The sequence below is a fragment of the Canis lupus genome, chromosome 6 (assembly GCF_048164855.1).
Source record: "Canis lupus baileyi chromosome 6, mCanLup2.hap1, whole genome shotgun sequence".
NCBI lineage: Eukaryota > Metazoa > Chordata > Mammalia > Carnivora > Canidae > Canis > Canis lupus.
In genome coordinates, this window is record NC_132843.1 from 43,180,979 (window position 1) to 43,202,792 (window position 21,814).

Below are 21,814 nucleotides of genomic sequence, written 5' to 3' on the forward strand. Positions count from 1 at the left end.
TGTACCCCCTAGCAAGTCATCCACTTCTGTCAGTCCACAAAATCGAAGGATTAATCACATAAGCTCACTAATAATGGCTGGCCTTTAAATTCTGTGGTTTGGGATAGTCTCAAAAAAAGCTGAATTGTGGGGACTGACCCACGTTCAGATCCTGCTTCCCTTCTGAAGTGTTTTTTAGGGAGAAAGTGGATCAGAAAAATGCAGATTTTCTTCCTTATCAGAATGACACAAAAGAGTAGTATACTTTGGGGGCAGCCCCAGTGGCTCAGCGGTTTAGCGCCGGCTTCAGTCCAGGGCGTGATCCTGGAGACCCGGGATTGAGTCCCACGTCGGGCTCCCTGCATGGAGCCTGCTTCTCCCTCTGCCTGTGTCTCTGCCTCTCTGTCTCTCTCTGTGTCTCCCATGTCTCAACTTCACTGAAGCAATGCTGGAGGGAGAGAGGGGGACATGCAGGAAGACCCCAGACCTGGTGCTTCCCACTGAGATGGACACCCGCGCCCCGCGTCTGCGCTTGCACCTGCTGAAGGGCACCAACCACCTCCTGGCGACCCGCCCCGGGGCGCACTTCAATAGTGAAGGCGGGGAGCCTGCCCCGGAGCGCGGCAGGGCGAAGCCGAGGGGGCGGGCCGAGCGCAGGAGGGCGGGGCGAAGCGGAGAGCCGGGAAGGCGGCAAGCTGGGGAGGCGTGGCGATGCGCGGTGGGCGTGGCGGAGGGCGGGGCCGCCGGCTGGGGAGGCCCGCATCAGCATCAGCATCAGCATCAGCATCAGCATCAGCATCAGCATCAGCATCAGCATCAGCCGGACCCTGGACAGAGCGCTCCCCCCTTCTTGAAATCCGAATGGCATTTCTTTCTTTCTTTCTTTCTTTCTTTTTTTTTTGTATTTTTTTTATTGGGTTCGATTTGTTTTTTTTTTTTTTTTATTTATGATAGTCACACAGAGAGAGAGAGAGGCAGAGACACAGGCAGAGGGAGAAGCAGGCTCCATGCACCGGGAGCCCGACGTGGGATTCGATCCCGGGTCTCCAGGATCGCGCCCTGGGCCAGAGGCAGGCGCCAAACCGCTGCGCCACCCAGGGATCCCTATTGGGTTCGATTTGTTAACACAGAGTATAGCACCCAGTGCTCATCCGTCAAGTGCCCCCCTCAGTGCCCATCACCGGGTCACCCCGTCACCCCATCCCCCCGCCCGCCTCCCCTTCTACTACCCCTTGTTCGTTTCCCAGAGTTAGGAATCTCTCATGTTTTGTCACCCTCTCATGATATTTCCCACTCATTTTTCTCTCCTTTCCCCTATAATCCCTTTCACTAATTTTTATATTCCCCATATGAATGAAACCATGTGTTTGTCCTTCTCCCAATTGACTTCACTCAGCATAATAACCTCCAGTTCTATGGCATTTCTTGAGATTTGAGAGGCAGCATCGATGTTCTAAATCCCTTTTGGCAGAGGTGGAAGGTGGGAAAGCTTGAGGGCAGCTGAGTCCTGGCAGCAGGCACAGACACAGTCCCGGATGAGACAAATGCTGGTGTTTGGGTCCTTGTGCAGAAACCGTGACTGCAGCCTGGACTTTACCACCACCTGCTGTGCAGTTACCCATGATACCTTGGCATTATTAAGGAAGCAATATCTCACACTTTGGGGAAGGAGAGAAAAAAAGGGCCCAGGCCCTTGAGCCAGGACGTTGGCAAAGAGGCCAGCATCCAATCTAGGGACTTCTCAGGGAAAAAGCTCAGCTTGCTTGAGATGCAGTCAAGCCTGAGGAAAGGCAGAGGCAGGGAACTACCGTCCAAGAGGCATTTTTAACACCTGCTCTCACCTGAGGATTCATGCTGCCCCCTTACCTTGAAACCCACTGGCCACCAGAGCTAACCTGTCCCTGGGAGAACCGGAGAATGTTGAAACTCATGCTGATGAATGCAAGACCTCATCATACCCCCAACACACACACACACACACCCCTTGTGAGTAGGCTAAGTGGGCGTGTTCCTTCAGAGCCCCATGAAAGAGTCCCCAAATAGAAAGTGGTCTGCTTAGGAACGAAGTGTTTCCACCTGACAGTGTCCTCTGAAAACAGAATTCGCCCAGGATTGTAGGATGATTCATGCCACCACTGGCGGCCTTTCAGCTGAGCACCCTGGTCAGAAAACTGACCGTCTGCCACCCCTCACCATGTCAGACCCAGTGGTCTAGTGAGAAGGTCCATCATCGGGCACTTCTCAGCCCCGTGGGCTGCTACGCCTTCCTTGGGAGAAGCCCGATGGCTTTCTTTCCACCCTGAGGATCACATCACACTTTGGCCTAGACTAGTGCTTCTGCTCTTAGGAGCGTTCCTTCATTCACCAGAGGGTTGGCTAGCAAATTTACTACTGCAGAGCATCTTTAAAATGGGGCAGAGATGGAAGGGGAAGGAATTCACATGTGTGGCACGGACACATGTGCGTGGCACCGTGCCAAAGCTTGCATCCATCCTGATGTCTTCACAGTGGTGCTGGCAAGAGCATGGAGCTGAGGTGGAGAAGCTGATAAAATCTAAAGCGTAGATCCAACCGAGGCCTGCCAGATGTCAGGCAGCCTCCCCTCAACTGCCTTGCAGAGGAACTCCTATATCAAGGTGAAAGATTACATTTAAAAATTACATGTTTTTTTTTTTTTTTACAAACCAATTTGCATATTTTTGCATCATTCAGATTTGGATCGGAGCTTTGTTCTTTCCCATGGGAGCAATATTTAAATGCTTTAACAGAGGCACTGAGAAAGGGAGTGCAGGGCTGTTAGCGAACCATCATTTGGCAACCCTGTAGAATACAACTCGCCTGACCATACCTCACTTCCCCCTTCAAAACGACTGTGTTCTAACATTTGTCTCCCAGGCCCCGGGCTGGGAGTTCAGATGCTGCGTGGAAGCTCCCAGGAAGAATGATGCCATTAAATAAGAAGTCATGGCAGAGCTATCTGGAAAGTTTGTAGCCAGATAGGCAGGCCACCCAGAAGGCTGGGCTGGAGGATATTTCGGCCCCTTAAAGGATCCCAGGCAGGTGCTATCATTTCAACCTTCATTATTCAAAGGAGCACAGGAACACCAACAGCTAGAGGCTGGCAGGTGAGTGCAGCGGTCTGTGACCCTGGCAACACATGAGTGTCACCTGCAAACTTTCTGACCACTGTTCCGGAGTCCCGCTCTCAAGAGATTCTGACTTAATTGGTGTGGACTGCAGTCTGGCACAGAGGACTGGTGAAGGCCCCCACGTTTCCAACCTTCCAAAGTTCCCCCATGTTTCCTAGGGGAGAACCACTGGGCTGGTGTTTTGTCACATTGGCCCCAAAAGAACTTGGAAACAGTGAGTAACACTTAGCAAGCCACGCGAGGGTTCTTGAGAACAAAGAAATCCCAGAGGGACTTCTGTTGCTTCTCCTGTCAGGAGTGACAGGCAAGGTGGCAAGGGAGAGCCAAAGTTTTAGAGCCAAGGAAGCAGAAGTCTGAATCCGGGCTCTAGCACTTTGCCCAGCATGTGACTGATGCCAAGCCACTTACAGGTCCTGAGCCTTACTTTCCTCACCTGTAAAATAGGGGTGATAACACACCACCCGCAGGGCTGTTTTAAGAACTAACTGTACCAGGACACTGCCTGGCACATATTAGGTACTGGGTGGATGATGCCAAGAGCTGTGAACAACCAAATGCACTGGGGCTTAGCCTGTGTTTGGTATGAAGAGAAGAGGGGCTGTGGGCTGACAGTGCCCCTCAGAAGGGGACCCCAGGAAGGAGCGAGAATCACACTTCCTTGGGGAGGAGCAGTGCCAACCACAAGAAACTAAACGTGGCTGAGGGAGACAGGCAGGGTGGGACTCAGCCTGCTTGGCGCTCCAGCATCCCCACCTCCAGGCCTCTCTTTATGTCCAAGTTCAGCCTCAGAGGAGGCGTAGGTTTAGAGAGAGTCAGCGCATTTGGCCACAGCTCCACCTCCCAAAGTGGGTGGCAATTAGACTGGATTGTGTCACCCCAAGCAGCTCTGCCCAAGACGGGTCTGTCCACCTGGGGAACCCACACCCACTCTCACCCTCCTACTTTACCCGGTGACGCTCTGCGGGCAGCCAGGCCCCAGAGGGGCAGCCACTGCCCAGCAACCTGTCACCTGTTCTCTACAAACATGGGCAAACCCGGTGGAAGAGCTAAACCCTGGGAATCTTGACAGGTGTCCCAAGACAGAGAGGATCGGGGAATCCCAGCTCCAGAACAACAGTTTCCCGTTCGTGCCCAGAGCAGCCCAGCACAAAACACCCTGCTGCCAATGGGGCTGTTTCTCCTTTTCCTTTCTCTCTGTTCTCCTTTCACATCCGTCCACTCAATGGAGCTCTCTTTTACATATATTGTTCTCATGATGCTCAAAACAGCCCTGTGAAGCAGGTGATGGCTGCTAAGATGCCCCGACTCCCCAGTAAGAACACAGAGGCTCAGCAGATCCCCGGACTCGCTCGAGGTCACAGAATTCCTTAGAAGCAAACCTGGGACCTGAATCCGTGTCTGCATGCCAAGAACTCATTGCCGTCCACCATGCCATGTCCCCGTGCCCCCTGCCCATTTCCCCCTTGCTTGCTGGGTGGTATCCAATTGGGAAATGGGGCAATGGAGGGGGAGGTGACTCCTTTGAGTCTTGATCCTAAAACTGTGCACCTCTTTGCTTTGCCTCTCCTGTATCCCCATCTGAGAAAAGGCAGAGCCACCTGCCCAAGGCCAGGGTGAAAGAGGACTAAAATCCAACCACCAAGCACCTTACAGAAGTCTGTGCCCCAAGAAGCAGCTTTCATCTTAGCAACACTAATGCTGGAGGGTTTATAAGCTGTTGGTCCAAAGTGGAAACTTCAATTCCAGCTACAGAAGGCATGGGTGTCCTGCTAATACCCTGGGGCATGCCCCAAACTGACAAACCGTCTGGCTTTCTGGGTCTCAGGGGAAGTTTCAACACAGAGAATCAATGTAGCAGTAGAAAGGTAGCCCATACGGCAGCCAGTTCTCACCCTTGGCACGAGGTTCTGACGCCAGGGCTCTTAGGAACAGAACCAAGGAAAAGGGAGTGGAACCAGTGTTAAGTGTTTCCCAGTAAGGAGATGTGGAAGGACAGCACTCCTGTCCCCCCTGCCCCCCACCCGAAGAATTCATTGTAAGAGAAACATGCTCATTGGTTGCCAGGTGCTCTGCAGGTGGCCTGCCTGGTACAAGGCTTCCAGGAGGGGATGAGCCCAACCAGGACACCCCACTGTCCCCTCTCCAAAGTCTGCATGGACTGCCTACATTTGGATCCACAAAGCAGCCCACCCCAGCCAGGGAGCCAGGGGAGGGGGACAAAAGGGAGCTAGTTTCCTGAGAGGGGAACCCACAGATTCAGTCCATACAAACCCCAAATCATTCCTGTCCCAGAATCATCTCTAAGAGCCCACCTGGGGCGGAGAGTCCTTTCTGCCACAGAGGAAGCTGGTGAGCAAGCCCTCGGGAAGGACACAAGTGAATGCAGAGGATGCCAGGCCTCATGCTCTTACAAGGACATTCTCAGAGGGCATTTGTTGGGCTCTTCACGGAGCCTCCAGAAGGCAGGCAGTCATTCATGTGGAGGCAGAGAAACAAAGAGCCAGGCACAGGGGGCCTATGGGATTGCCCGGAGGCACACCAGTGGGATCAGAGTCCACAGGCACCAGGGCCACTGTGCTGCCCATCAGGGCTCCTGCCTCCCACCCTCCGCCCCCTCCCTCCACACAGAGGTGGCATTGGTGCGGGGCTGCAAGGTGGGACTTGGCATCGGGTTCATCCGCTGGTCCTCCCCAGGGACGGCAGAACAGGGTCATGAGAAACTACTGATTTCTGCTTCCCTTTTAAAGCCTGGGGAGACTCCAAAGGCAAGGTGGAGGATGAAGAAGATGGTCTTCAGGCACCAGGAGGAAAGCAGTCCTTCTACGGGAACAACATGGTAAGGGAGGCACCCCAAAGTCCCTCTCTTCAGAGTTACCACCTCTCTAGATACCTAGATTTGTTGATGCCACTCTCAAAACCCAACAGGTCCTCTTGTCGCCCACAGAACATTTTAGTTGCTCAAGAGTGCGCATTCCAAAATCCAGCTGGCACGTGCTGCACATTCAGCACCCTTGGTATAGAGACCCCAGGTCCTCACCCCCAGCTCCCTTAGGTACCACTCACCATCTCCCGGTCCCGCCACATTGTCACAGGTTTGGGCTGTGGGATCTCTCAATTTGGAATCTTGTTTCCCTCTCTGTCTAGCCACAAACATCCAAGTCGACACCCAACACCTGGCTCAACTGTCCCTGCTTCTGAGACACCTTTAAAGATGCCAGCTGGGGAGATTCCCAGCACGCCCAGGGCACAAGTCCTCCCTCCCCAGCCATGCCACACCACCCTGCCCCTGCCGCTCCTGAGCCCCACAATCTGATTGCATATCTCCATGACAAGTTACACCTCCAGCTCCTCCGTGGCAGGTCCTGAGGCTCGCTCAGCTGGAATGTTTAGCACGTACAAAGTATTGAGTGCAGCATCTGTAAAATGAACTGATGAAAAGTCCAAACACGCTGTGGAAGCTTAAAAAGAAAAAAAAAATCCCCTTCTGGTCCGGAGGCTCTAGATCTGAGGGAGTGAGGGGCTGGCTTCTGAGTGCAGGCAGCACAGGGGGCAGAGGTTCTCCCCGGGCAGGTGAGCATGGGGTGATGGGGAGCTGAGGACTGTGTGGGCAGCAGGTAAAGGGTGGGAAGAGGGTGGAGGAGATGCCAGCTCCAGATTCACCAGGCTGCTGCCACAGGATGAGAGAACAACCCACTGGCACGCTAGGGGAGGCCCACGCACACGGCTCGCCAGGGACCCTCGGGAGAAACCAAGGGGAGGCCAGGCCAGCACGCTTCCCGACAGTTTGTCTGCTGTGACAGGGAGGCAGTGGAGGCGGGCAGGCAGGGGCCAGCTCACAGAAGCCTCTGCCCCGGAGATCAACAGCAAGGCTCTGCTGGCTGAATGTCTCCAATCCTCCAGACACCTGGTGGGCCTCATTTCATCTCTGGGCACAACTGGTACTAACTGGAAAGGAGGTCATGGTTAGTTACCAAAGGAAGCAGAAAGTTGCTTCAGGTTCACACAGGTACAGTTACTAGATTCAGGCCCCCTACAGCATCTCCTAGGCCAGAGCTGGGATCCACCTCGGGCTTTGGGGAACTGGGGATAGCTTCTAAAGGATCAGACTGTCTAAGCCTCCTTAAGCTTGGAGGGGACACAGAAAACTCTGCACTGCCCTTACTTACCCTCCAGGTGCGCCGTGATGGTCCCGCACCACAGCACAGACCCACGCCGACATTGAACCTCAGTAAACTCGCAGGCCAGGGTACTCTCCAAAGCTACCAGCACTAAAAGGCTATCTCCAGGGCATGCCTGCACCTCCTATCTAACTAGCATTCCTTTTTGAAATGTAATAAGTAGCTATGCACGATGTCGGGGGGAGGATATCTCAGAGGGCCTGGGTGTGTGTCCAGTCCCTGCTAAGGCGTTGTCCTGGGTGGTAAGCGTGCACCTGCCACTGCGTCCTGGGGGCTGCTGGTGGTGAGAACGGATGGTGACCAGGGCCAGGGGTGCTGGGGCAGAGTGTGGCATGCCGAGGGGCGCCTAGGGTACAGAGCTGCTGCCACGATGAGAGCCCCCCTGGAGCAGCCAGCCTTGGGCTGGGGTGCTGGAGTCAGAACCCGCAGGGTGCAGGAAGGCTTGGACCACTCCTGCCTCACTGCTGTGGGACACAAGTCATGTCTTGGGTTTCTAGTATTGCCATCAGTGAGCCAAAAGGAATGAACTAAAAAATGAAATTCTCCATCGCGTCATTTACACTTCGGCGTGGTGCAAGCCACACTCTGGTCAAGAAGGGAAGGCAGAAAAAGGGCAGAATGCTGCCAAATATTTGGGCCACGGGCCACAGCACTATAAGCTACCTGTGAAGAGCGCTCATTAGGAGCCACGAGTGAATGACTCCCATCCTTGGATGAAAGCAGATGTCTCACCCACCACCCACACCGGCTGCCAAAAGTGGGCTGGAAAGAGGTGCCAGTCCGGCCTGCTGGGTCTCCGACCCTCCCCCCGCCCAGCCATGTCACACCCAGCTGCCCAGTTTCTGATCTTCAGCTTGGGGACCAGCCTAGGATGCAAGGAGACTGGCTGGTGTGCCTGGAACAGCCATCTGCATGGAAGCCATAGGTGCATGAGCGAGCTCAGAGTTCCCTGATTGCCAGCAGATCCACTCACCTGGGGGCCTAGCCTGGTGCAGAGATGGGGCCACCCAGACACCAGTGGGGCCGGATGGCATGACAGCTGCTCCTCAGCTTCAAGGGCCCCCTGTGTCCAGCCCTCTGCCCAAGGCCACCCAGACTGAAGTCAAAAGACATCATCCCCAGACCAACATGAAGAGTTCACCACAAGCCACTATTCAATCCCCCCCATACCCAATCCTTTCTACTTCACAGACACGCACATTTCAGGCTACCAGCTCCAAGCTGCCCAAGTTTGTGCTCTGACCTTCTCCAGGTACTGTCCAGCGATTTGACCAAAACAGCCCTCTCCCAGAAGAGATGTCTGGCTCTACAAAAATTCCTAAAGCCATCGGGATAGGTTTTCTTGCCAAGACATCTGACAACCAACATATTTTTATAGCTTCAACCACTAATCTTTTAAAAAACACAGCGAAGGAGATAATGACCAAAAAAGTCCTGGTGCCAATATTAGGTTTCTGTTTTTCAGGCAAGCCAGAATCTACCCATCTGAATAAATTATATTTCCCTCGAAGTGGTCCCCTTCGGAGGTCCTGTCCTCGGGCCATGGTGCTGTGTTTGCTCAAAACATTTTTGCAAAGTCCAACTGTAGAAGAGCCACTGGTTGACACAGAGTGTTGAGCATAATGTTCCAAGTGTTCAACTAGCAGCCCTACTGTGTGTCAGATTCCTTTTAGGCCAGGGGGCTCCTGGAGGTAAATCAAACAAGGTCTTTCCCAGTAAGGTACTTGGGGTAGAGAAGGGAGGAGGAGGGAAACACGAGATTTTCTGAGCATGCACCAACTGGGCTGACAGCTTTTGATGTGTTACCTTTTTTTTTTTTTTAGGATTTTATCTATTTGAGACAGAGAGCAAGAGAGAGCACGTGAGCAGGGGAGGGGCAGAGGGAGAAGTAGATTCCCAGCTAAGCAGGGAGCCTGATGTGGGGCTCAACCCCAGGACCCTGAGGTCATGATCTGAGCTGAAGGCAGATGCTGAACCCACTGAGCCACTCAGGCACCCCTGATGTTTTGCCTTTGATACACACACATAAAAGTCCTCTTCAATGCAAAGGCTGAGATTGAGAGGGGCTAAGTACTTAGCCAGAGTCCCCCAACCTGGAAACGACAGAGCTGGTGCTGGCCCGGGCCACCACCTCCAGGCTGCCCTCCCACCACTGTTGCCCTGCAGGGAGCAGATCCCCCCAATGCAGGATGCACTGGCCACTGGGTGCAGGGAAGCTCCACCGCAGCCAGGACCCAAGGCAGGAGCTTGCTGCGTGTGTGTCCAACTTGGAGTCTGGCCTCTAAGCGCTCCCTGTTTACCCTTTCGTCAAGAGCCTTTCACAAGCCAGGTGGCAGGGAGAGCTTCTCCAGATAGGAACCAGGCCTCTTCTGCCCTACTTACATAAACTCCAGCAGACAGGCACTCAAAGATATCCGCACATATCTCACTTAGTCATACAGAGGACCATCTGCCAAAACTGGCTTCTTACAAGAGCTGAAAGGTAGGAACGGCCCGAGTGTCCACAGATGGATAAATGGACACACAAAGGTGGCAGATACACACGACGGAATATTACTCAGCCTTAAAGAGGAAGGAAGTGTAGACATCTGCTACGATGACCTGGATGAACCTTGAGGACTTTGTGCTAAAAGGAGTAAGCCCGTCGTAAAAACAGACACTGTGATTCCACCCCAAGGTGGCACCTGGAGGAGCTGGTGACAGGGACAGGAAGGAGGATGGTGGTTATGGGGAGGGGAGCTGTTTCATGGAGACAGGGTTTCAATTGGGAAAGATGGCAAAGCCCTAGAGATGGACGGTGGTAAGAGTTACACAATAGTCCAAATGTCCTCACTGCCACAGAAATACAGTTTTAAATGGTTGAGATGGGGGCACCTGGGTGGCTCAGTGGTTGAGCATCTGCCTTTAGCTCAGGTCATGATCCCGGGGTCTTGGGACGGAATTGCACATCAGGCTCCCCGCAGGGAGCCTGTTTCTGTCTCTGCCTGTGTTTCTGCCTCTTTCCCTGTGTCTCTCAGGAATGAATAAATAAAATCTTTAAAAAATAAAATAAAATGATTGAGATGGTAAGTGTTATGTGATGTGTATTTTACTCCAATTTTTACAAACTAGCTTGTTCTCTTTGTGGGTAAGGATGCACATTGTTTCCCTTGAAATAAACATAGACACTTTTTTAAGATTGATTTCTTCTACTCTCTTCCCAACCTCAGGCCATAAGACCCCTGATGACCATGGCAGGCAGGGCCAAGCAGGTCTGGGGAGGACTCGGCATGTGCAGCATTCTAAAACCAGCCCCAGGAAAACCCCCGAGTGTTCCTGAGTGCCTCAGCCTGGGCAGGAAGTGGAGGACCTAGAATAACAGAACCCCCTCCCATCATCTGCAAAGCAGCATTTGCCTAGTACACTTGGCCTGATACCGAGCAGAGCCAGTAATTTTAATGGAGGAAAATGAACAGACACCTGCTAGTCCTAGGACCGTGTCTTCAGGAAAACTCTGTTCTCAAGAATGACCCATTTCAGCTTCTTCCCCAACACTAATAATGCTGTAAAGGCCAGCGCCCTATACAGACTGCCTCCCTCTCCCCCCATCATGTCATTGTACAGGATGAGCTCAGGTTTAAATGACTCCAAGGCAAAACCCAGGTATGAAGGAGTGCTGGGAGCTGCACTTGCTTTCACAGGCCCTCCTTCCAAAGGCTGGCAACGGCCAGTCCAAGGAAGCCCTCCCTGGGTGTTCTGGGCTCCCAGGCACCCATTGAAGCCCAAATGGGTGACTTACCAGGAGCCAGGGAAGAACAGTAACAGCCCTGGTAGGACAGGGATAAAAGGTCTGCAAGGAGACCAGCATTTATCAAAGGGCCTACTGTGTGCAGCTGTCGTGTCTTCACTTCTCCCAGAGCCTTCACAACCCCTGTGGTTGTCACTTCCTTTTTTTTTTTTTTTAAGATTTTATTTATTTATGAGAGACACACAGAGAGAGGCAGAGACACAGGCAGAGGGAGAAGCAGACTCCTCACAGGGAGCCCAATGCATGACTTGATCCCAGGACCCCAGGATCACGCCCTGAGCCAAAGGCAGGCACTCAACCACTGAGCGGCCCAGGTGCCCCAGCTGTCACGTTTTTAAGAAGAAATTCAGCAATATACCAAGGAGCAGAGCTAGAACCACCCGTGAGTCACCTGACCCCAAAGTTTACACTCTATTACATTGGACTGCCTCTCAGAACAAACTGTTTGGGGTTTTTTTGTTTGTTTTGTTGTTTTGTTTTGTGTGTTTGGGGTTTTATTTTGGCGGGGGGAGGGATCCTGCTTGCCTGGCTTCCAAAGTTTTCCAAGTTTTCCGTAGGCCCCGGCCCAGGCCAGTTTTCCATCTGAGTAAAAAGAACATCATCTCTGCGTTATGTCCCAAGTCACATGAAATGGTGGGAAGAGATCTCATAAACACAAGTCCCAAAGCATCTTAAAATAAATAAGAAAGTGGAAATCACTTTTAAAGGGGTAAGCTTCGAAAAAAAGCACTCTGGCTTTGCAGCCCTGGAACCCTTCACATAAACCAGTGCTGATCCTCCCCCAACCCTAGGCAGAGTGGCTGAGGCTGGATCTGGAATCCAAGGCCCACATCCTAGTCCAGAGAGTCTGGCACTCGGCCCTACCTGTGGCACCTCTGAGACTCTGAGCCTCAGGGTCGGGCAAATCCTCATCAAACTGCCCCCTGGATGACTGTCAGGAAAGAGAGCCAAGAGATCTATCTAGGACTGTAGAGTTATTAATGCCCAAAGTATACATACAAATCTCTAGGTTTGAGGAATTTGCTAACTTCTTTAGCAGGAAGAAAGGAGGGAGGGAGATAGTCCCCACACAACAACCCTGTTTTGTGCATTTTTACCAGTGTCAACATGGTCTTTCATTTCTCCTTTTCCTACCAAGCACCAATGACCAGCAGACAGTAAAATCCCAACAGCTGGCTCCTGAGCCCACACCTGTGACCCTGGCCTGGTTGGGGAAGGGTGGGGGGCGGGGAGGGGTGGAGAGTCACTTGCCACAGCCAAATTCCCTGACCGGCTGCTTTGGGCTCAAGTGTCACAGCACCTGGTCCTGATTTGGGCGCTGCTTCTGTGCAGGGACCTCGGAGCTCCGTCCAGGTGGCACCCCCACAACAGACTCTTCCGGGGACCTTCTGGGGGCAGATAGCACCGAACCCTGCTTGCTTGGAAGGGGATGGAATGGCCACGGGGAATGGAGGTGGGAGATGCGGAGCTGGGCCCCTCCACCACCCGTCCCGCCCCTGCCCTGCTGGCCTCAGCCGAGCACCTATCCGGCAATGCTGAGCGCCCTGCACATTCAGAGATGACACACAGCTGAGAGACATGGTGGCAGAAGTTAATTTCTAGACTTGAGAACCACTTCCTATGTGGGTCTACAGACCACTGCCTGCTCTCACCCAGCCTGGTTACCTGGGACCCATCGTAAGCAATCACAGTGACGGCATGCCAATGAGGCCCCCCCACCCCCCCAGAACTGGTAACAGAAACCTAGCAAACCAGTATTACCACTGCTTTGTGCAATGCACTCTGAGAGGTCTATTCCACTCCATTGCATTAAAACTGATGGGCTGTGACCACCAAATACTGACCCCTATTTGAGGGTCATGGTCTGCAGTTTTAAAACTGCTGGGGTTTCTGCAGCCAGTAGATATCGTGGGCTGCGTCAGGAAGAACTTATGCATCAGTGGGGTTGGTTTCTAGCTCATTCCTCTTCTGGAGAATTCACATTTCCCTGTAGAGCCCCACACTGATGCTCTGAAGAGAATTCACATGATCCCATGGCCCTGCCCCAGTGGGTTCCCATGGCACCCCTCACATGCTTGCTTGGTCTTCAAGGACAGCCCTGAAAGACCTCAACGCTGTGCTCACAGAACTACTGCTAGCAACCTTTAAGACCGCATGGGAGACAGAGAAGGGTCAAAAGACCAAAGACCGGTGAATATTTGTCTCATATTTTTGCCAAATTGGACTCTGGAAGCTTCTGCCTGGCTGGATTATAGAATGAGTGATTTGTGAATACTTACAGGGAAAAAGCAGAAATTGCTCACAGTCTAAATGGGTTTAGCAAGAAAGTCTCAACAAACCAACCTCATTTCTTCTCCTGGCGTAGGCTATAAAACCAGAAAGAATGCCACAGAGAATGTGTTTAGGTCTCCTCGAGTTGCATGAAAAAAAAACAGACATAAATCTGCATCTGAGTGTGGCCGAACAATCTTGAAGAGATCTGAACCACACTCTGGAGGCTACTGATCATGGACTGTTCATTAGGAACCTCGAGGATGGCTGCTTTGAGGATCCCAGAAGGGCCCTTCCCGAGTTACTCCTGGTCAACCTTTCTATCAACGCTCCTTGGATTTATGAATGAACAGCCACATACTGATTGGTGTGAAGTGCCTTGATCATAACTGATAAGGGCACGAGCTGGACACACACACAGCCCTTCACGGTTACACCAAGTGCATTCATATTCCTCACCCCCCAAGGCAGGGGGCCAGGTCTCATGATGCTCTTTTTTTGCAGTTGAAGAAACTCAGGATTTCTCAGCCTCAGCTACACTGATGTTTTGCACAGAGGAATTCTCTGCTCCTCTGTGCACTGTGAAAGGTTTAGCAGCATCCCTGACCTTACCTCACACACCACCAGCAGCACTCCCCTCACAGCTGTGATGAAAAAAAGGTCTCTAGACATTCTCGAATCACCCCAGTTGAAACCCACTGGGTTTGGGGCATCCAAGGGGCTCAGTAGTTGAGCGTCTGCCTTCAGCTCAGGTCGTGATCCCGGGGTCCTGAGATTGAATCCTGCATTGGGCTCCCTGCAAGGAGCCTGCTTCTCCCTCTGCCTGTGTCTCTGCCTCTCTATGTCTCTCATGAATGAATAAATAAAATATTAAAAGAAAAGAAAAGAAAAGAAAAGAAAAGAAACCCACCGTTTCAAGGTCCACAGTTAAAAAGGTATGGGGCCAGTTTCTGAAGTCAAGTGTTAATTCCTCCTATGCTCTCAAAAAGCTGGGACAGTGAATATGACAAATCATAGAAACCAAGAATCAAAAGTATCCTGATTGAAGTGGCAAACAAAATCAATAATAAAAGAGCCCGAAGGTCCGTATTTTGATTTTAAAGATACCCATCATGCACAGTCAGGCTGGTGCTGGTGTGGCCAACTGCAGGGGAAGGGGCCCATGGGCAGCAGTCCTGGCATCTCCCACTGCCCCCCACCAGCCCCGCTGCCCTGGTATCATTCTGCCATGCTTTCCCCTCCTCACCTGCAGACCCCCAACCCCTGCCCCAGCCTGGCCCTGCCCTTCTGAGGAGCCCACTGTGCAGTACCACTGGCAGACAGGACAGGACAGGTGGCAGGAAGGAAGAGAGAGGACAGGGAGAGCAGAGCCTGGGAGAAGCATCAGAGGAGAGTGGAGAAGCCTGGGCAGGGGATCCCTGGGTGGCTCAACATTTTATCGCCTGCCTTTGGCCCAGGCTGTAATCCTGGAGTCCCCGGATTGAGTTCCGCATTGGGCTCCTTGCATGTGTCTCTGCCTCTCTCTCTGTGTGTCTGTCATGAATAAATAAATAAAATAAATAAAATCTTTAAATAAACAAAAAAGAAGCCTGGGCAGGGCTTACCACACAGGGTGAGGCCTGCAGGTACCCTGAGAGGGTGAGGGTGAAGCAGAGAAGGGGAGGGCTGGCATGTCCCTGGCCTCCTGCCCAGCCTGATACTCACTCCCACCCATACTGCTCCCCGCTGCATCTTCACCCAGGGCCCCTGTTTAGCCCAATACTCACCCACCCACCTCCCCACCCAGCAGTCTTTGGAATCCAACATACTTAGTGAAAATCCAGGCTCTCCCAGGTAATGAGATCTGGGGCCCATTATTTAATCTCAAAGCCTCAGCTTCTGTATGGAGGCAAAGAGTATAAGAATATCCACCTTCCAGTTCTGCTCATGAAATTAAATGAGGATTCGATCTGTGCGAGCCAAGTGTTCACTGGTAGCCAGCATCTGTGATGACAGGCGACCCTGGCCGGTTGATAGCAACGATGTTTTACTCCCCAAATGCCAGCCACCACCTGGACTGTCTCTTCCATTTCCCGAGGACACCATTTCCTCAGTGGAGTATTCACTGCTACCATTTCTCAGGGTCCCTTTGTGACCCTTAACGGTGACAGATTCCAGAGAATTCAGTGCCAGCATTAACAATGAGATAAGTCAACAATGCAAATCTTAACATCCGTGAGGGCTCTGCCGAGTTTCTAAGTGTTTGTCACACTGACGAAGGTACTGGATTCTCAGAGCTGAGACACTGTGGGGGTGATGTGGCCCGGGCCTCTGCAGGAGGCTGGAGTATCCACCAGCTTTGGGCGTGAGGGGCTAGACACCACCTGTGCCCACTCCCAGAAAAACATCCTGGGCACAGATCACAGTCCATGGTGTCAGTCTCCTACAGGAAGGACGGAGACAATGTCCCGAATTACAGAGAAGACATATCCTGATGTTCATTCATCCAGGCCTCTTGGGAACAAACCATACCAGCAACCACTAAACCAACTGGTTCGCTGGAAGCTGGAGGTGTTATTGTCTGAGAGCAACAAAGTACGGCTCATCGAACCAGAAAACACAGGCAAGTGCAACTAGAAGCCGGTAGGTCCAAGAACAAATCCACCGATTCAGGCTACGTGCCTGTCACAACTTGCTTAACCTTTTGGAATCTGTTTCCTGGTCTGACAGATGACGGAAATCAGCGTAAGGTGTGATGCATGCAGTGTTTGGAGAACAGTCAACAAACGTGAGCTTTCTTCTCCCCACCCCTCCCCACCATTAGCAAATCTGAAAATATCTCAAAGACATAGTGCAGAAAACACCAGAAAGAGAACATCCTCCTTTCCGATAAGCGAGTGCTGTAAAGAATGGGGCTCAGGAGAGCAGCAGAGGGAAGAGTTTCCTCGTCTAGCCGCCCCCCTGCCTGAAGTCAAGTCGGGGGGTGGGGTCACTCTGCACCTGATTCCCCAAACTCAGCAAACCAAGGCTGCCATTAACATCCCCAGGGAGAGCCCGGCTTTCTGCAGTTGCCAGCATATGGATCGGCGCCCTGGTCACTCTTTCTGGTGGCAAGGTGGGGGTCACTGTTGGGGGGAGGTAGTGGCAGCTGCAGGAAAGAGGCTGGTGGCCCTGCCACTGCCCCAGGTGGCACTGCCAAAGAGTGAGAGTCCTCAGGTTCCTGTGTGCGGAACCCAGACCTCTCCTCCCCAGAGCTGCCCTAGGAACAACGGGTTCTCTGACCTTGCCTGGCACTTTGGGCCCCATGCTAGGTCACCCAATGAGGGCCAGTGGGGTCTCCTAGGCCACCTCACACAGCTCTGAGGGGTTAGGACGGAGGGGCTATGGGCCCCCAACCTTCCCACCCCATGCTGAGCAAGCACCCAAGGGAGATAGTAACTGTCAAAACCAAGTCCTGGAGGGTAGTCAGAATCTGCCACTGTGGCCAGTCCCCTGCTACATGTTCCCCCCCAAAAGTGCCTTATCCACGCCCATGAGAGCTGAAGCATCTCCCCAGAGATCACTCCAGGGAGGTTTCTCTGACTCTCTGTTGGAGTAAGCAAGAACAGTTAGCAAAACAGATGTGCCTTCACATCTGGATGTTAGGGGTCTCAGAGAGAAGCCAACACCCTCTTGGGGCACCTCTGGTCACTCCCACCAGCCCGGGAGGCAAGTCTCGTGCACAACACTCCAGATGGCGCAAATGTGACGCTACTGTGGGGCGGGCCAATGCCGTGGGCTGAAAATGACTTTGGGTTTGTCTGCCCAACCGGTTCAAATTGTGTATTCTGTCCCCTAAATGTCATGGGTGTAGCTGTCAAGGAGCAGGAGGGATCACCCACAATGGACAGTTGCTTCAGGACAGAAGCTCTGAAGGATCTGTTTCCCCCGCACCCAGCACAGTGCCTGGCAGAGGGCAGATGTCTGGGAAATTTCCGTTGTTGCAAAAGCTGAGAAAGGTCACAGATTCCTTCAGGCCCCCCAAGCGGCAGTTAGAGTTCCTTTCTGAGCTGAACACAGCTGGCCTGAGGGCACAGGGCATGGGGCATGGATGCCCATGAGAAGGGGCTCACCCTTGCAAGACCACCAGGCAGGAAGGTGTGTACCTTTCCAATCCTTCTGCCTCTCCTGGCCTCAGAGCAAGGCCCAGCTAAACCTCACCAGAAAAGACAGAGGCCTGGGGGACAGGCGTTGGTCACTCACACGTGAGTAGCTCATTACCTTACAGGTTCACCAGCAGCTGGAGAAGAATGGAAAAGACTCTTCTCCAGGAGGCCAAGCCCAAGGCAAAGGAGCTGTTGACTCCTTCAGAGATCAGAGCAGGACAAAAGGCAGCATCCCTGAGGAGGCAACCTCTCATGGCTCAGCTCCAGACCTGGCTTCTCCTCCGTCCTGCTGACTCGACACTCTCACCTGCTGGAGGTCTGCAAAGAGAGCCCTGGGGGTACCAGCTCTGCTCCTTTGCTCACAGCCCAGGCTGCTGCCATGTCCAACCTGTTGCGCTTACTTGCTTCAAATTAAGAAGTCTGTGTTTGGCAGCTCAGAGAAGAGCTGGAAAGCCAGCATGAGTCTGGAGTCAGCTGCTGGGGAGGGCCCAGTGAAGAGCTGGTGGATAAGAGCAAGGAGCACTGCCTCACGATCTCCTCAGGCTCCATGACTTCTCCAAGGCCCTCCAACAGCCTCTGGCTCTCACTGTCCCCCACCAGGAACAGCCTCAGCCTTTTTTTTTTTTTTTAAGATTTTATTTATTTGAGAAAGAGAGAAAGCATGAGCAGGGGCAGAGGAAGAGGGCAGATGCCCTGAGGAGCAGGGAGCCCGACGCGGGGCTTGATTCCAGGACCCTGAGATCATGACCTGAGCTGATGCTTCACCGACGGAGCCACCCAGGCGCCCCCAGCCTGAGTTTTCTAACACATTGATACTAAGGACCCATCATGCCAGGAGAACAGGAAGGTCTTGGCCACAAGGCAAGTACTCAGTGGGCCATCCATTTAGCAGGAAAGCTGCAGACAGCAGCATCCTGGTCAGAGCAGCACCATGACAGAGAGAAGAGGAGGGCACAGCAGGACAACCAGAGTAGGGCCTGAGGGTCTCAGTATCGCTAGGCTCCTTGCAGGCTGCTGACAATGCCCGTTCCCCATGATGCTAATGGCCTGCCCTGAGACGCAGAATAGGGCATGGCAATGAAGTGCCCAGACTCTGGCGCCAGGCTGCCTGTGTTCACATACTAGAATTTTCCCTTATACTCAAGGAGTTACTCATTCGCCACATACCTCTGTGTTTTCACCTGTAGAAGGGTTTTAGGAACAACGCTTACCAAACAGGGCTGTTGTGAGGACTGAGGAAGCCAGAATATTCAAAGCACTTAGCAGGACGCCTGGCACATATGAGCACTCGACAGTTCACCCTTCTCCTCTGCTGGCTCTCTAAGAGCAGTCCTTGCTGGGAGACTCCCCACAGCACCCAGGATGGCACAGCCTCATTAATTCAAAAATAAAACAATTGGTACCACTCACCACGTCTGCAAGCCACTTTACACATGCCACTCCGTCTCCACAGAAACCCAATGCAAGAAGGATTTTCACAGAAGAATATCTTGCCTAAAACGGTACTAGTGGGATCCCTGGGTGGCGCAGCGGTTTGGCGCCTGCCTTTGGCCCAGGGCGCGATCCTGGAGACCCGGGATCGAATCCCACGTCGGGCTCCCGGTGCATGGAGCCTGCTTCTCTCTCTGCCTGTGTCTCTGCCTCTCTCTCTCTCTCTGTGACTATCATAAATAAATAAAAATTAAAAAAAAATTATTAAAAAATAAATAAATAAATAAAACGGTACTAGTAATCGGCCAGGCCATGATGGAAACTCAGCCTCAGTCTGCTTCTCTTTCCCATGGGCTACCCTGCCTGACTGCTCAACACAACCTCCTCTGCATAGAACCAGAAGGTGCCTAGACAGAAATCAAGCAAGGAAGGAAGAGAATACAAAATGAGAAGCTGAAGGCAGTTAGAAGAAATGCATTATGTTGGAAAGGTCTGTGTCTTCCTCTGGATCTAGGTCTACTATCACTTGCAGCTTTCCCTTTGCCTCTGGGTTTTTAGATCACATGGGGCATGACGTGGTAGCACACAGTACCTTCGAGAAGAAACAGCAACAGGCAGTCCGAAACCAGTTCTGTGGACATAGATGGGGACAAGACTTCTCAAGAAGCCCCAGCTGATTCTTCACATGAACACACCCCCAAGAACTTCACACGTTCTTGGCCCTCCAATCCAAACCAAAGCCAGCCACACGGGGTCTGCTCGGTCAGACCCAACTCCTGCTTCTGAGGAAGTTGCATTTCTGCAGAACAGAACGGACCAACCCAACAGAATTCCCACAGGAACTTGCAGGCTCTGCCATCTTGCTAAGAGCTCTTCAAAAAGCTGACTTTCCCATTTTCTCCAAGGACCTTGGGCCTTAAGCTTCACAGATGTAGGGAGACCTGCTCCATATATGGTTGGCATGGTGGGGATTCGGAGGAAGAGGGAGCCTGGCCAAGGCCTGCTGCTGGCTGGGCCTGGAATGAGCAAGGCGCAGGGGCCCTCACTACCCAACCTGGTTGTGATGACAGGTCAATGTCACATCCACTGAACCCAGCTAACTGGCCTCGTAGCATCAGCACCCAAACACTTCCTAAATCTGCTCAAGAGTCAGAGCCAAATAGCCATGTCCACTCACCAACTGCTCCCTTATCAGAGGTCTTCCTCTCGCCTCCTACCCTAGCCCTGCCTGCCTAGAGAGGGTCCGAAAAGGCCCCAAGTGCCTCCGTTAGACCAGGGAAAGTACAGCAAAAAGAGACAAGAACATGGCTTTGGGTATTTGTGGAGCAGAGAAACTACCTCCCCCCGGCTCACCCCCAGGACCCCCTTCTGCTGGCTGCCCTCTCTTCTCAGGGCCAGGCTGGGTCCCGCTGTCACACAGGCAGGACGCCTGGCGCTGGCCACACGCGCCCTGAGAGCACAGCCTGAGGTCTAGCGGGGTCTCCAGGAGACCCAGCGCTGCGGCAGGCAGCGAGCACCGGGCACCGGACGGCGGGCACTGGACAGAGGGCGGCGGGCACCGAGCACTGGGCAGCGGGCAGCGAGCACCGAGCACTGGGCAGCGGCACCGAGCACTGGGCAGCAGGCGGCGGGCAGCGAGCAGGGGCAGCAGGCGGCGGGCACGGAGGAGCCGGCAGCGGGCGCCGGGGGACGCGTGTGCAGGGCCGCGGGGCAGGTGCAGTCGGCGCCGGGGGGCAGGCAGCGCGCAGAGCCCCCCCCCCCGCCCCCCGCTCTCCCCCTGGCCTGAGCCGCGCGGGGGGGGGCCCTGCGCTCCGAGGGCCCGGGTCGGGGGTCAGGGGCCCGAGGGTCTACACCCGCCCGCGCCCCAGGGGCTCCTCCCCGCCGCGCCTCCGCCCCGCCCCCCGACGCCCACGCGCGGAAGCCCCGGCCCGCGCGGCCCCCTCCCGGCATGCTCCGCGGCGGGGCGCGCGCCTGCGCGGTCACGTGACGGGCGGCGGCGGCGGCGGCGGCGGCGGCGGCGGCGCGCTCACGTGACGGGCCCAGTCGCCGCCCCCTCGGGGTTCCGGGGGTCCGGCGGCAGCCCCGGGCGTGCGCAGCTCCTCGGCCTCCGTGGAGGGGGCGCTGCATTCGGGGCTGGCAGCGGAGGGCACGCGGGGAGGGCTTTCCCGCTGGTGCTTCCCCCGCCCAGGCGCAAGCCACGTGGGCCGTGTCCCCGCTGCGGACCCCGCGTGGGCCCGACCCGGGCCCCTGGCCATGGCACTGCCCCGCGGGGGCGTCGGCCTGCAGACCCCGACCCCGACCCCGACCCCGGCCCCGGCCCCGGCCCGGGGAGCAGTCCCCCGTCTCTGCCGCCGACGGCAGGTAGACGTTCGCACGCGGCCCGAGACCTCAGAGACGCGCTGGGCGCGCCCCACGGCGCCCACGGCCGACCGCGGACTCCTCGCACGTTGCGCCTTAGGGGCGACCAGTGTCCTCTGGGCCTGCCGCCCCCGCCGGCTGCACCCCGGGCCCGGGTGTGAGCCTGGAGAACACCCCCCGTTGGCAGCCCCGCCCCCGCGGGCCTTGTGAGCTCTTCCTGGGAGACTGGGGAAAGGCAACATTTTGTCACTCGGGAGAAACCAACAGAAAGGCTGTGACAACGCCCTGGAGACGCACAGCAACCGAGAAAGCCTGTGCAGCGGCTTGAGCCAGAGCCGTGCATCGTTCTGGCAACTCCACCGCCAGCCTTTTTTTTTTTTTTTTTAAATCTCCAGAGATCTTTGGCAAGTTAAACATTCTGTGATGGATGGTCTGCAGCAGCAACCAGGCCGGGGTGAGGGCCACAGGGGACACAGTCAGCGACTTCACACAGTTTCTGGCCCATGTGAAGCCCGAGAGCTGCAATACACTTCCTGG

General features: G+C 54.2%; 1 protein-coding gene and 1 long non-coding RNA gene across 4 annotated transcripts in view; both read right to left on the bottom strand.

The window, feature by feature from the left end:
* The window catches only part of ITPKB (inositol-trisphosphate 3-kinase B), a 93,156-nt gene that overhangs the window by 39,948 nt on the left and 31,394 nt on the right, over positions 1-21,814 (bottom strand). The gene's annotated exons all lie outside the window — the stretch shown is intronic.
* On the bottom strand, positions 5,522-7,284 carry LOC140635491 (uncharacterized). Its single transcript, XR_012032805.1, has 2 exons — positions 6,192-7,284; positions 5,522-5,948 (listed from the first exon to the last, which is right to left on the bottom strand). It is a non-coding gene; the product is annotated as an uncharacterized lncRNA (long non-coding RNA).